Here is a 14,863-nt window from a genome sequence, read left to right on the forward strand (position 1 = left end):
GTGTACTTTATAGACTAATCCTAAATTTCTGTGTACTTTATAGAATACACCATGTGCCGGTCCATATGACTAAATTAAGTCATGGTTAATTATGCCAAGTAAAAACCTTGTGGAAATCCCAACACCTAAATTGGGCGCAGAGCGGGTGTGTTCTATAATAACGCACATAGATTTTAGAAATGCTGATGACCCACCCATTCTACAACCATAACTATGCCCACTTTTCAACTATGCTACTTATAGTTACTCACACCACATTATAGAATACGCTGAGCAATTAATGCGGATAAATTCTTTCTAATTAATGCTGATTAGTGCTGATAATTGTTTATTAACATCCAGTTATCAGTGCTGATTAGTTTGTTAACTAAGTTATTTGCATTGTTATGGAATACTCTTCAATTTCTGCATGGAATTCTTGGCGCAATGTATAGAATCCCGGGGTTACTGTATGCTTATGTGATTTCATTCGACTATTGCAATGCACTATTTGTAGGGTTGCCAATCAAGAGTTTAAAGAGCCTTCAACATATTCAGAATGTGGCAGGTCAGCTTTTGACAAACTGTGGTTTGCATAGTCCTATTACACTGATCCTTTTTTTTCATTACATTGGCTGCCAAATGAGAAGCATTACAAGAAATAGCAAGAATAAAACAGTAGATTGCATTCAGATTTTCCACGGTGCCAGAAGCTAATTGCAGAATAAGACAAGCTCATCAACTTGAATGATTCGAATAATTACTCAAGGGTTCCAACAAATCTTGAACCTCTTCCTGCTTATCAACTCTTCCCACTTCTGCCTGCTCATGAGTTAAATAATATTTCATCATGTGTTGCTTCAATCAAGGATACATTTCTCCAAATGCGTAATGTTAGTTGAAGGACTAGATGTCATAATATATCAAATATTTTTCCAGCCTCTAGGCCAGATTAGGTACTAATGATTTCCAAATAACAGGAGCAGGTAAGAGAGCCTCCTAATAGTCAATATTATTTGAATTTTGAAACAAACATCTACCCAATATATCCACAAACACACATAGAAATATAACATGACATAAAGTTCCAACCTCCAAGTCACAAAACCTAACATATATCAGTCATCATCTCAAGAAGTTTAAACATTTTTATAGCTGCATATTATGTGCCACAAATGTTATGACTGATTGTGGAAAGCCAAAAGCAGTGCTCTCAGTGATTTATCTCAGAATAGATTTTTCCATTTGTCTCAATCTAAATCATAATCAATATCTTTTCCCCAGACCTTTTAGCCCCACGTGTCATCACAAGTGAAAGAAATGGAAAAAAATTGAAACTGATCTGATTGATTTGTCTGTTTTTAAACAGTGCTTTCTCCTCTCAGGCTCTTCTTTAAGGTCAGGAACTTTAAGGGCATTGCATCAAATACAATTTGACAGATGTTATCACTTAAATAGATAAGTTTTCAGCAATGAAAATTTAACATGTAACTTGTAAAAGGACAGTAAATGATTTTCCTGGTCATCAATTTTAAATAATCTTGATCATTCATTATAAGGGCCATAGATTGGTCATTGCTTTTCTTAATCTCTTTGACTGTTGATCATGGTCCCCAGCACTAGATTGCTAAATGCATTAATTACCAAATTAGCTAATCTTTAAAGCAGTATCTCAGTGTTGCACTGTATTCATCTAGTGCTATTCTGAGTGAGGAGTTTACAACCTTTTAAAACAGAAGGACCATTTGATGATTTTTTTATTTTGTGCAAAATATTTCAAGTCAAAGCCCTGCTGAAAATTGGGACACCTAAGTAAATTGTCCTCTCTTCATTCTCAGCAGTTACATTCTGTCCCTCTCTTTTAATGCTGCCTGGATGTCCAACCGGCATCTGAAACTGAACATGGCTAAGACTGAGCTCCTTGTCTTCCCACCCAAACCCTCTTCTCCTCTTCCCCCACTCTCCGTCTCTGTTGACAATGCCCTCATCCTCCCCGTCTCTTCAGCCCGCAATCTCGGAGTCATTTTTGACTCCTCCCTCTCCTTCTCTGCCCATATCCAGCAGACAGCTAAGACCTGTCGCTTCTTCCTCTATAATATTAGCAAAATTCGCCCATTCCTTTCTGAATAGACCACCCGAACTCTCGTCCACTCACTCGTTACCTCTCGTTTTGACTATTGCAACCTTCTCCTCGCTGGCCTCCCGCTTAGCCACCTATCCCCCCTTCAATCTGTCCAAAACTCCGCCGCACATCTTATCTACCGCGTGAACCGATACTCTCATATCACCCCTCTCCTCAAGTTGCTTCACTGGCTCCCGATCCACTACCATATACAATTCAAGCTTCTCCTATTGACCTTCAAGTGCACTCAATCTGCAGCCCCCCATTACCTCTCTACCCTCCTCTCCCCGTATGTTCCCACCCATAACCTCCGCTCTCAGGACAAATCACTCCTATCTGTACCCTTCTCCACCACCGCTAACTCCAGACTCCGCCCCTTCTGCCTCGCTTCACCTTATGCCTGGAACAGACTTCCTGAGCCCATACGCCGTGCGCCCTCCCTGCCCATTTTCAAGTCCTTACTCAAGGCCCATCTCTTCTCCCTTGCTTTTGGCGCCTAACCACCTTCCCCATTCCAGATACATACACTGACTACATAGCTTATTACCTTTAGATTGTAAGCTCTCTTGAGCAGGGACTGTCCTTCCCCTTGTCTAAACTTGTACAGCGCTGCGTAACCCTGGCAGCGCTATAGAAATGCTAAGTAGTAGTAGTAGTAGTAATGCCCCCTTATTCCCAGCAATCTCAGTCTCTCAGTCTGTCTGTCTCTCTTAGTTCTCTCATGTCAGCAGTCTCTTTCCCTCTATCTTAGATCTCAATGCTCAGCTGCCATTATGAATCATACGTTCTCTCAGTTCCCCCATTCTGACCCATCAGTCCATCTCTTTCTAAATCATTCCCCTCCCCCAATCCTGGAAGTCATGTTCAATCTCTTCATTTCCAGATGTTACTCCATATCTCAATACCTCCTTTCCCAGCCTTTTTACGCTTCACCTTCTACTGTTACATGCCTGTGGTTCTCATGATGGAACCTGATTCAGGTCTTCAAAGGGCTGCATATGTCTCAAAAATGACAGTTGTAAGTAAACTATGGAGTTCAGGAAAACATAACCTTATTCTCTTTTCAGACTCCACAGCGGACAGCTCATGTTGTAGAATTTGATCACTGCACTGGGCTCTACAGCAATCCTACAAGATTAATTAGATTTAGTGCATTTAGGGAATCTCTACTTATGCACAAATGGGTGGCATGTATAGTTCTGGCCTTTTTTAAGGCACGTTTCACATCAGGTGATGTCGCCTGTTGAAGAGGGTCAGTCATTTGCTTGACCGTCTGTCTCTCCATCAATTTGCACAGCTTCAAGCTATGTGGGAATCCTTCACCGGCTTTCCTGCCAAAGGGAAATGCCATCCCCCCCCCTGGCATAAATGCAGGTGGAAGATTCTCACCCAGCAGAAAGCTGCTTTACAGGAATATTGTTCCCATGCTCCACTGGTAAGTATTACTAGGGATCTGAGATGACTGGACCAGAGTAGGCAACAGCACAGATCCCAACTCATGGCCACTGCTGAAGACTGTGAAAAGAGACAGTATTGTAGACCTAGACTACCATCAGAACAAGAGGGAGGAGAGCTGGAGATGTAGCAGTGCTGGAGAGATGAAAGGGTAGGAATGAGAAGGAAATGAGGATGGGGGTATGAAGGCCAGGAGAAAGAAGAGAAAGAAAGGGAATGTGAAGGAGGAAAGGGAAGGGAGCAGGGAGAGGAAATGAGATGATTTAAATCAACCCAGCATTCAAATAGTCCCTTCAGCAATATCAAATTACAACTACTTTTCCTCTTTCACACATACTGTACAAATTTTACTCAACCTCCTGCCATTCATAACCTCCATCAGCTTACTTGGTCAGATTCCATGCCACTCAAACTCCTCTCCGCTCACTTACTCAGCCCCTATATTTATTCAAACCTATGTGACTTCTCACCCCCATCAACTCACTCCATCCCACCACCCTCTCATAAACTTCCTGTTCACTCACTTAGGTGTCCTTTTACAAAGCCGCAGTAAAATGTGGCCCGTGGTAGTGTGGGCGTGTCTTTTGGGCGTGCACTGGGTCACTTTTTACTGTGGCTGGGGAAAAGGCCATTTTTTATTGGGCCGGGAAATGGGCATGCACAAAAATTAAAACTAGCGCACACCTATTTACGGCCTGAGCCCTTACTGCCAGCTATTGACTTAGCAGTAAGGGCTCATGCGCTATTTGTGTGGTAACCATGCAGCGTGTGCCAATGTGGCTACACTGCCAATTACCGCTGGGAACGCACCCTGTGGTAGAAAATAGAAAAAATATTTTCTATCGTGGGATTTGTCGAGCACCAAACTCGGAATTACCACCAGGTGCACACGCTACCCCGGAGGTAGTGCTGATTTGGCACATGCTACCTATGTGTTAACCCTCCTGTAGCTTTGCAAAAGGGCCCTTTAGCTTCCCCCAGCACTCACAGCTTCCCCATCCATTCACACATTCTTTTATTTAGTTCTCCATTAGCCTTAACCCTATCATCCACTCACTCACTCACTCACAAACTGTAACCAGGCACTTCATTAGTGAAACACGGCTTTATACATAACATTGACATTCGCACATCGTCATTCATTTTCCCATCCTTCACCTAACCTGAACAAATAACACTACCAGTCTTTCTTGGCATAAATTTGGCTGTAGCTTTATTAAAATTATTTATTTATTTATGTATTGCATTTGTATCCCACATTTTCCCACCTCTTTGCAGGCTCAATGTGGCTTACAATACATCATGAGTACTGGAAATATATCAGAAAATAGACATTTAGTGTTATAGCAGGACTTTGGGTAACATGATAATGATAAAACATGGTAGTAGTATAACAAGCAGTTATTGTAATTCTGTGATATTACCTTAACTTTAGCACAATACATTAACTTCTTCCAGTAAAATGTTGGCATCCCTAGAGCGGTTTTGAACAATTTGGAGCCATTCGGTAACAAAACTAGCTCTGTACCTTACCCCAATTACCCCCCTTCAGTCCATGTGACTCACGGTACCCTCAAGCCACAGTTCACTCGTGGCTGTTCTGCCCACGAGTTACTCTTTAATCAAACATCTTTTAACCAAACAACTTCAGTGCATCTGGAACCTCTTTCTCTCCTCAAATCCTGCCACAAGTGGTGACAGATTATATCTTGACACCGCTCCCCATCATTTAATGTTGCAGCCAAATCCCTCTTCAAACACTCTTCCAACAAATTCTGAATAGTATTAATAAAAACGTCAAGACCAATCTTAGAAAGATGCATCCCATCTTTACGATAAAGTCCAACACATATAAATTTAGAAATTTCAGCATTCACTCTACAACGCAAACGCTCAATACCCAAAAGGTTTCTTGCTCCTTTCCACACTCTTCTAGGAAGAATATGGGACCACCCAATCCGGGTATTAGGGAATTGACATATAACAGATATCAAATCCTGCTTCATAATATGTACCAATTCAGCTCCTTTCACTGTACATAAATCATTACCCCCCCCCCCCCCCCCAGATGAATACAAATTAAAACAGGTGAAGAAAATCTGCTGGCTTGAAGTAACATAGGCAACAGTTGGCTCCAAGACATGCCTCGAATGGCCAACCAGCGGATACAAATCCCATGTTTTACCAGTCCCAAATTGGGTTCCCAGCTTGATTCTCGAGCCTGTTTATATGCCCAAAAAACATGGGAATGTCCACAGAGCCACACACAGATGTCTGGCGGTAATGAATCTGAAAAGGAAACTATAAAACACAATCAACAATCAGCAGTGGAATCAAAACAATCCCTAACATATCCCTTATACCTATTAGAGCACCATCTCCCCAGACGCTGAATTAAGGAAGGAGAACCACCCTCTCTGGCTGCGTGAGAAGCAGCACAAATCCTAAAGGAATGCATCCCATACTGGCCAGGATCACATCCTATACGTTTCAAACCTTTTTTAAACAGTGCAGCAAACTGACAATAATTTCTGCACAAAAGCATCCATCAGACTTCTAATAACTGTTCACATTGGCACACAATCATGAGGGCGAACTTTCCTTTTACCCATCATGATTTGCCAAAAGATAAGATCAAAATTTCAGTAGTGATGATGGATGCATACGGTTTTGACAACTGAACCTCTGGGGATGCACACAAGCTATAATGACCAAACAGCAGGTTAATCATTAGGAGCACCTTCAGTGGAGGAACTTGAGGTCCTCTCAACAGAATTATTTGCAATTTACTACTGTAACAATAGTGTGGCTGCATAAGTGGAAAAATAGGACTTTTAGTGTGGCCCTGAATAAACTTCCAGGTGAACTGTACAAAGCAACTAATTAGTGGGCTTTTAGGAAAGGACTAATATTGTATCTCTTCCTATGAGGGGTTGGTGTTGGTGCCCTACTTTGAGTCACCTATGGGGTAAGGTGAGTAGGCACCTATGCATGTCCAACATGCATCAAATTGGAACTACCGCCTGTCTACCGCGTGCCCTGGGCCGTAATTCTATTTTTGATGTGCATCCAAAACACACAGTAGAAATTTTCTACCACGTGGCGCTGACCCGGCAGTAATCGGCAGGGTACATATGCTGGCAATTACCACCCAGTTAACACATGAGACTTTACCACTAAGTCAATGGGTGATGGTAAGGTCTCAGGCCGAAAATGGTTTTAATTTTGTCACACATCCATTTTCGATCACAAAAAAAGGCCTTTTTTGTAGGCACACTGAAAAATGGACCTGCACGCATCCAAAACACATGCCTACACCAGCGCAGGCCATTTTTCAGCACCTTTATCTGGCTTCATTTTTCTCAGTTTCTCTGTTTCTAAATGCTACAAATACATGGGAGCAAAAATCAATTTACTTACAGTTTCACATTGCTGCTAGTAAATTGTCGGCATTGCAAAACCAAAATGGCATTTACATTTTAATAAGACACTGTCAACGTATATGCAAATCATATAGTTTCAAACCTGTGACATCTACTTAAAAAGGCAAATCTATAAATATGTCCCCACATTTACATGCCACTTGAACTCATAAATGCAGGGAAATGTGTCATTTATGCAAGCAAGTACCGTAAACACTATTCTATAAGGTTGCACTTAAGTGGCATAGTATATTACTGCAAGGGGGCAAGTATATGGGTAAAACATGGGCAGGCAGGGCATGGGCATGTATCCCACTTATGTGAGCAACTTATTTATTTATTTAGAAAGTTACATAGCACTTTATCTAATAGTCTAAGCCCGAAGTTTTCAACCTAGTCCTCGGGGCACACCCAGACAGTTGGGATATCCTAAAACCCCCAACTGGCTGGCTGTGCTCTAAGAACTGGGTTGAAAATCCCTGGTCTAAGCTGTACACAAAAATACATTCATAATAATAACTCACACAAAACAAAAATAGATAAAGCATATCCTTAAACTATAAATATAAAATCAGTTTAAGCCAGATCAATGGACATGTGCTAGGAATAAAAATATAAACCAACCATCACTGTCAAAAACTAGTCTGAAAAAATGAGCCTTAAGACCTTTAAGAAAAAATAACAGTGCTGAAATCTGTTATTTCCTGTGGCAATTAATTCCATAATAGAGGTCCAGCAACTGTAAACATTTTATGGTGAATCAGGTGGAAAGATGGAACAGCTAATAGACCATAATTTATAGATTGTAACAAATATGTTGGTTTGTACATTTTCAGTGATGAAACAATAACTAATGGCACATTAATACTCAATGCTCTACAAAGCAACATCAAAATTTGTGCTGCTCAATTGGTAATCAATGTAACAATTTCAAAACGGGTGTAATCCCCTATTATAATAATAATAGATAGGAGTAGAACTCTCCAGAGTCACTGGGAAGAGTGTTAAAGGTGTAAGGGGAGTGAGGGATCTAACCCAAGGGGGTGGGTTCATGATTGATAGTTGGGGAGGAGTTAAGAGTTGATAAAATGGATTACAGTGGGGAACACAGGATCTTTGGTTGATAAGAGAGCTTCAAGAACGGGACTCAGGTCGCCAGAACAGTGATAGAGATTTGCCACGGACCCTGAAGAAGGTTCGAAATTCTGACCATAGTCGGCCGTGGCTCTCTGACTGCAACGGACAGCTAATAAAGTTAAGTACATTAAAAAGAAACTAAAAGAGAAAACTTGTACTACTTAAAAGACTAAAATCACAAGGAGGAAGAGGAGGAGGGGTTGAGCCAATGATGAGAGTGAACACTCCCAGCTGAAGAAGGCTATGCCACAATAAAAAGGGTGCACTTTTGAGGCATTTTCATCCTCCATATACCCTCCCTTTTTCAGTTTAACGATCCGATAGATATGGAAGGTATTAATTGATGTCAACCATTATAAACTGCTAAATTAGGAAGTGTATTTTTTGAATTTGCATGTTACATGTTGTAGAGGTATCCTCTTCAGCTCGTATGATTACTAATAAAAAGATTCTAAGTTTTTTTGTGTCTAAAAGAACAGAGTCTGTTGAGGCTTTTTCCTCCAATTTGCTGACAATTTTCTGATTATTAAGTGTTGTATAAGCTGCGCTAAGGATTAGTCAGTTGTTTCAGTGTATTGATATCCTTTTAAGCTCTGGTTGTGAGTTATAGAAAACCCTTAATATGAGTCAAACTACAAAAATTATTAGGGAAAAGAATCTAAAGTGTCTAACAACACAAATAAAGATTCTTTGTATAATAGTAAATGAGCAATGAAAATAATATAAAGGGAGGAAAAAGCCTCAAGAAGCTCCTAGCTATCGGCTGGTAGAACAGGGATTCATCATCTTTGGAAAAAAAAACCTCCAAATAGACTTGTGCATTTAATTGAATCACAAAATTTGGGGGACAATGATGCATACCACGGTAAGTTTAAAATGTGTGCATGCTACCATGTACTAAAAAATATTTGTTATTTTTTGGTTGAGGGGTCATGTCCAGGGGAGAGGAGAATGGGCGTTTCTTCACTAATCAGCGCATCGGCATTGCTGCACGCTAACTGCTTAGAGTAGGATTAACTCATGAGCCCTTACCGCCTACAAAATAGGTGTCAGTAAGGGATCACACGTGAATTTTTGTTAATAGCCATGCACTAATGGTAACAGTGCATGGCCATTAATTTGGAAAATGGAAAATTGCCCATTTTCTGGCTGTGGTACAAATGGCTTTAGTGCACAGGAAAGACCCATGCGCTAAGGTCACTTTCTACCAGAGTTTTTTAAAAGCATCCTTAAGAGACAATTGATTAGCAGTCATCCATACTCAAATTGTTTGAATACATAATTTTAAAAACTTTATGAATTTATTCATAGAATGTTGTACTGCAACCAGCATTTGTAAATTATCGGCATATATCCTGTATTGTACATGAAGCATCATCAATACAAATTGGTTGAAAATAAAGATTAAATAAAACAGCTGAAAGAGATGAACCATGATGTACTCTTGAAGTAAATGGTACCCAAGAGAAAGTCAAATCAGTACAACAGATCAGAAAGGTATGATTGAAACTAAGCTAAAACTGACGCTGATATACCATAAGACCTTAATCTATTTACTAAAATAACATGATCATTCATATCAAAAGCAGAAGCAACATCTAGTGAAACTAAAAAGAATTGATTGCCTTTATCAAAACCCAATCTGAGTTTATCCAATAAAGAAAGCAATAAAGTTTCAACTCTATGATAAGGCCTAAATCCAAATTGAAAAGGATCAAGAATATTTCCAACTTTTATAAATTCCATCAATTTCTTTAAGACCAAACATTCTTTGGCTAAAAAAGGTAGACAAGAGCTTGGCCAGTAATTTTCAAAAACTTTGGGATCCAAAGTTGATTTCAATGGTAACGGCCATACTGAGGCTTTTTTCAGAGCTTTAGGAACACCATCTTCTATGAATGACTTTTTTTGTACTAAAGTAGATATTTAGCTTGCAATCTTTTAACCTACAGCATTAAATACTGATGTAGAGCATGAATTTAAAGGACAAGAAGAATAATTAAAAAATGTAATATTTTCAAGAACTTGATTTGTTCATACAAGCTTGAAATTGGATTACAATGATTTGAATTCATCACTTATTATTTTATTTATTGTTACATTTGTACCCCACACTTTCCCACTCATGGCAGGCTCAATGCGGCGGGCAATGGAGGGTTAAGTGACTTGCCCACAGTCATAAGGAGCTGCCTGTGCTGGGAATCAAACTCAGTTCTTCAGTTTTCCAGGACCAAAGTCCACCACCCTAACCACTAGGCCACTCCTCCACTAAGTATGGAGCAATCTCAAAAACTATAACTAATCTAGGGGCCCTTTTACTAAGTGACGGTAAGCCCACCGCCTGCTTACCTTGCACCAAACAGGAACTACTGCTACAGCCCGGCAGTAGTTCCCACCCCCAGCATGCGCCATTTCCAGCATTACAAAAATATTTTCTATTTTTGTAGTGCTGGTGTTTACCCGGCAGTAATCGGACAGTGCTGCACACTGCCCAGTTACTACTGTATTAGTGCAGGAGCCCTTACCACCACCTCAATGGGTGCTGGTGTGGTTCACTTACCGCATGACCATTTCTTAAAAAAAAAAAAAAAAGACAACCTTTTACCGGCTGTGGTAAAAGGGGGCCTCAGCAAATGTCAAAAACATGTGGTGACTCTAGCAAAGTCCCCCTTTTACCACATTTTAGTAAAAGGACCCCCTAGAAACTTTATTTTTACTTGCTGTATTTAGGCACAGCATTTACACCAGTGGCGTAACCACAGGTGGGCTTGGGTGGGCCAGGGCCCACCCATTTATGGCTCAGGCCCACCCAACAGTAGCACATGTTTAGTGGTAACTGGTGGGAATCCCAAGGTCTGCCAGCTGAAGATTTCCCCCTGATGGTAACAAAAACGCTACTCTCCACGACACTGGCACCTGCGCATGCTCAGTTTTCAGTGCAATACTGCTGCCAAGGTGAAAAGAAGCGTTTTCCCACCAGCTGAGATTTTTTTTTTTGGAGGGGGGGAGAACACTTGGTGCCCACCCAATTCTTGCCTAGGCCCACCCAAAATCTGTTGTCTGGCTACGCCCCTGAATTTTACATATGCCATAGACCTGGCATAACTAGGTGTGACTAGTTTATTAGTTGAATTTCCATCTGCTTTTTGCTCAGCATGTAAAGAACAGTACTTGAAGTTAAATTATCAATCCATAAAGATGTACAGAGTAAATATTTCTTAGAATCTTCATATTTGTACCAAGGAGTGAAAGTTTGGAACCCATTGCCTTTGAGCAGTCGGCAAATTAAGTTAGGACTTAACAAAGCAAGGACTTAACAAAGATCTGGGTTTTCCAGCCCATTATAAACCATAAAATTCTACTGCTTTGTCAACCTCTTATCTATATGCAACTCTTCCTGTCTCTCATCCAGCCAGTTCCCATGTTTCACATTTTACCCACTCCACCCTCTTCCTGTGAAGACTGTCATTGAAATGTTTCACTTATATATACTTTATTTATCAACATTTGCTTATTTCAGATCTGAAGAAGAAGGGTTACCTTCTAAAGCTAATCAAAAAATGTATTTAGTCCAATAAAAAAGATATCATTTTATTTTATTTTCTATGTTTTGTTTTATATCTATCTATTACATTTTTCCTTTCGTAAGGCTCTTAAAACTTACTCTTTATAAGAAGAATTCTTGCAAAATTGTCTGTAAATGGTACATCATTTTCTTTATTTTTTTCTAAATATAAAGTGATGGAGTACTGTATTTCTCCTAGAGCAGTGGTTCCCAAGACCAGTCAGGTTTTTAGGATATCCACAATGAATATTCATGAGAGAGATCTGCATGCAGTAGAGGCAGTGCATGCAAATCTCTCTCATAGAAACATGACAGCAGATAAATGCCAAATGGCCCATCCAGTCTGCCCATCCTCTATAACTCTTCCTTTTCCTAAGGGATCCCACGTGCTTATCCCATGCTTTCTTAAATTTTGACACAGTCCTTGATTCCATGACCTCCACCAGGAGGCCATTCCACGCTTCTACCACCCTTTCAATGAACTAATAATTTCTTAGATTCCTCCTAAGCCTATTTCCTCATAACTTCATCATATGCCCCTGTTCCAGAGTTTTCCTTCATTTGAAAAAGGCTCACTTCCTGTACATTAATGCCCTTGAGATATTTAAATGTCTCTATCATATCTCCTCTCTCCCTCCTCTCTTCCAGCATATACATGTTGAGGTTCATAAGCCTGTCCCTATATTTTTTGTGTTCAAGACCGCTTACCAATTTTGTAGTCGCCTTCTGGACTGACTGTTTATATCTTTCCATAGGTGCGGTCTCCAGAACTACACACAGTACTTTAAATGGGGCCTCACTAGAGACATACAAGGGCACTATCACCTCCTTTTTCCTGCTGGTTATCCCTCTCTTTATGCACCCAAGCATCTATCTGCCTTTGTCCATCGCTTTTTCCACCTGTTTGGAAGCTTTAAGGTCATCAGACACAATCACCCCCAAGTCCCTCTCTTCCTTTGTACACAGAAGCACCTCACCCCCTATATTGTACCGTTCCTTTGGATTCTTCTGACCCAAGTGTATGACCCTGCATTTGCTAGCATTAAATCTTAGTTGCCAAATATCGGACCATTCCTCCAGCTTTGCTAGGTCCTTCCTGATGTCATTCATTGTGGGTATCCTGAAAACTTACTGGCTTGGATGCCTCCAGGACCAGGTTTGGGAACCACTGTCCTAGAGTGCAGGGTAAATATTGTTATGACTCGCTTAGATTCTATTTGGAACGTAACGAAAGATAAGAACTGTATAACATAACATTTAAGTACACTGATGTGGGTTTATGCTAGAATTCTATAATGATATCTGGGCACACTAGTGTCACAATAGAATACATATGTTACCTGCATTATTATGGTGCCTAAATAGATGCGCCCTCTTATAGAATTGCCATGTTAATGTTAAATACAGTTGATTAACCACCTTTTGTCAAACATCAAAACAGGATTATAAGAACATAATATAATAAGTATTCTAAAACAACATATTACAAAAGTGCAGAAAATGAGGGCAAGGAGACAGCAGAGAACCACTATTAAATTCACACAATGACCAACACTATCACTTCAAAACAGAAAGTACATAAGTATGGAGAACCAAACCAAAAAAGAGGAGTAAGATTGTAAAGGACATACGACACTTGGGGACACATGTCACAGATGATGTGAAATACATGGAGGAAAAACAAAAACACAGCTGTCTCCAAAACCCAAGCTGGGCAGCAGCCTTTGCTAAATTTGGAAGTAATCCAAGTAATCAGCTTAACTCAAATTTTAAAATGGTTTTCACAAAGGTGGCAAAAGGTTCAGGAAAGGGCATACAATATAAGGAGGCAGCTGTGATTAAAGCTGATCTTATGACTTTAATACATGAATTTAAATTACTAAAATCAGAAATTTCTACAGCTGTGACTGAACAGAAAGGTAAGCTGAAGGATTTAAAAGAGTCACTCAAAACTAAATTAATATTGGCGAACAGATTGACACTACTGCATATTTCTAAGAATGCTAGAAAAAATGAACAACAAAATGAAGGAAAGATTCTGCCAGCAGATCCAATATCAGAACTGTTGGAGTGCTAGAGAAAGATGGCTTCCCATCCGTTTCCGCATACAGTTCAAACTCCTCTTATTGACTTATAAGTGCATTCACTCTGCAACTCCTCAGTACCTCTCCACTCTCATCTCTCCTTACATTCCTCCCCGGGAACTCCATTCACTGGGTAAATCTCTCTTATCTACACCCTTCTCCTCCACCACTAACTCCAGACTCTGTTCCTTTTATCTTGCTGCACCATATGCCTGGAATAGACTTCCTGAGCCGGTATGTCAAGCTCCATCTCTGGTCGTCTTCAAATCTAAGCTAAAAGCCCACCTTTTTGATGCTGCTTTTAACTCCTAACCCTTATTCACTTGTTCAGGACCCTTATTTTATCATCCTCACTTTAATATTCCCTTATCTCTTGTTTGTCCTGTTTGTCCTAATTAGATTGTAAGCTCTGTCGAGTAGGGACTGTCTCTTCATGTTCAAGTGTACAGCGCTGCGTACGTCTAGCAGTGCTGTAGAAATGATAAGTAGTAGTAGTAGTAGTAAGATGACGATGAGAATGCCAAGAACATTAGGCATTAGGGGCGATCAAGGAAGACAAAGACATAGCGGAGAGATTGAATGAATTCTTTGCTTCGGTCTTCACCGAGGAAGATTTGGGTGGGATACTGGTGTCAGAAATGATATTTCAAGCGGACAAGTCAGAGAAACTTACTGATTTCACAGTAAACCTGGAGGATGTACTGGGGCAGTTCGGCAAACTGAAGAGTAGCAAATCTCCTGAACCGGATGGTATTCATCCTAGAGTACTGATAGAACTGAAAAATGAGCTTGCGGAGCTACTGCTAGTGATATGCAATTTATCCTTAAAATCGAGCATGGTACCGAAAGATTGGAGGGTGGCCAATGTAACGCCCATTTTTAAAAAAGGTTTCAGGGGGATCCGGGAAATTATAGACCGGTGAGTCTGACGTCAGTGCCGGGGAAAATGGTAGAGGCTATTATTAAAAATAAAATTACAGAGCACATCCAAGGACATGGATTACTGAGACCAAGTCAGCATGGCTTTTCTGTGTGGAAATCTTGCCTGACCAATTTACTTCAATTCTTTGAAGGAGTAAACAAACATGTGGACAAAGGG

The sequence above is a fragment of the Microcaecilia unicolor genome, chromosome 2, assembly GCF_901765095.1.
Source record: "Microcaecilia unicolor chromosome 2, aMicUni1.1, whole genome shotgun sequence".
NCBI classification, from domain to species: Eukaryota; Metazoa; Chordata; class Amphibia; order Gymnophiona; family Siphonopidae; genus Microcaecilia; species Microcaecilia unicolor.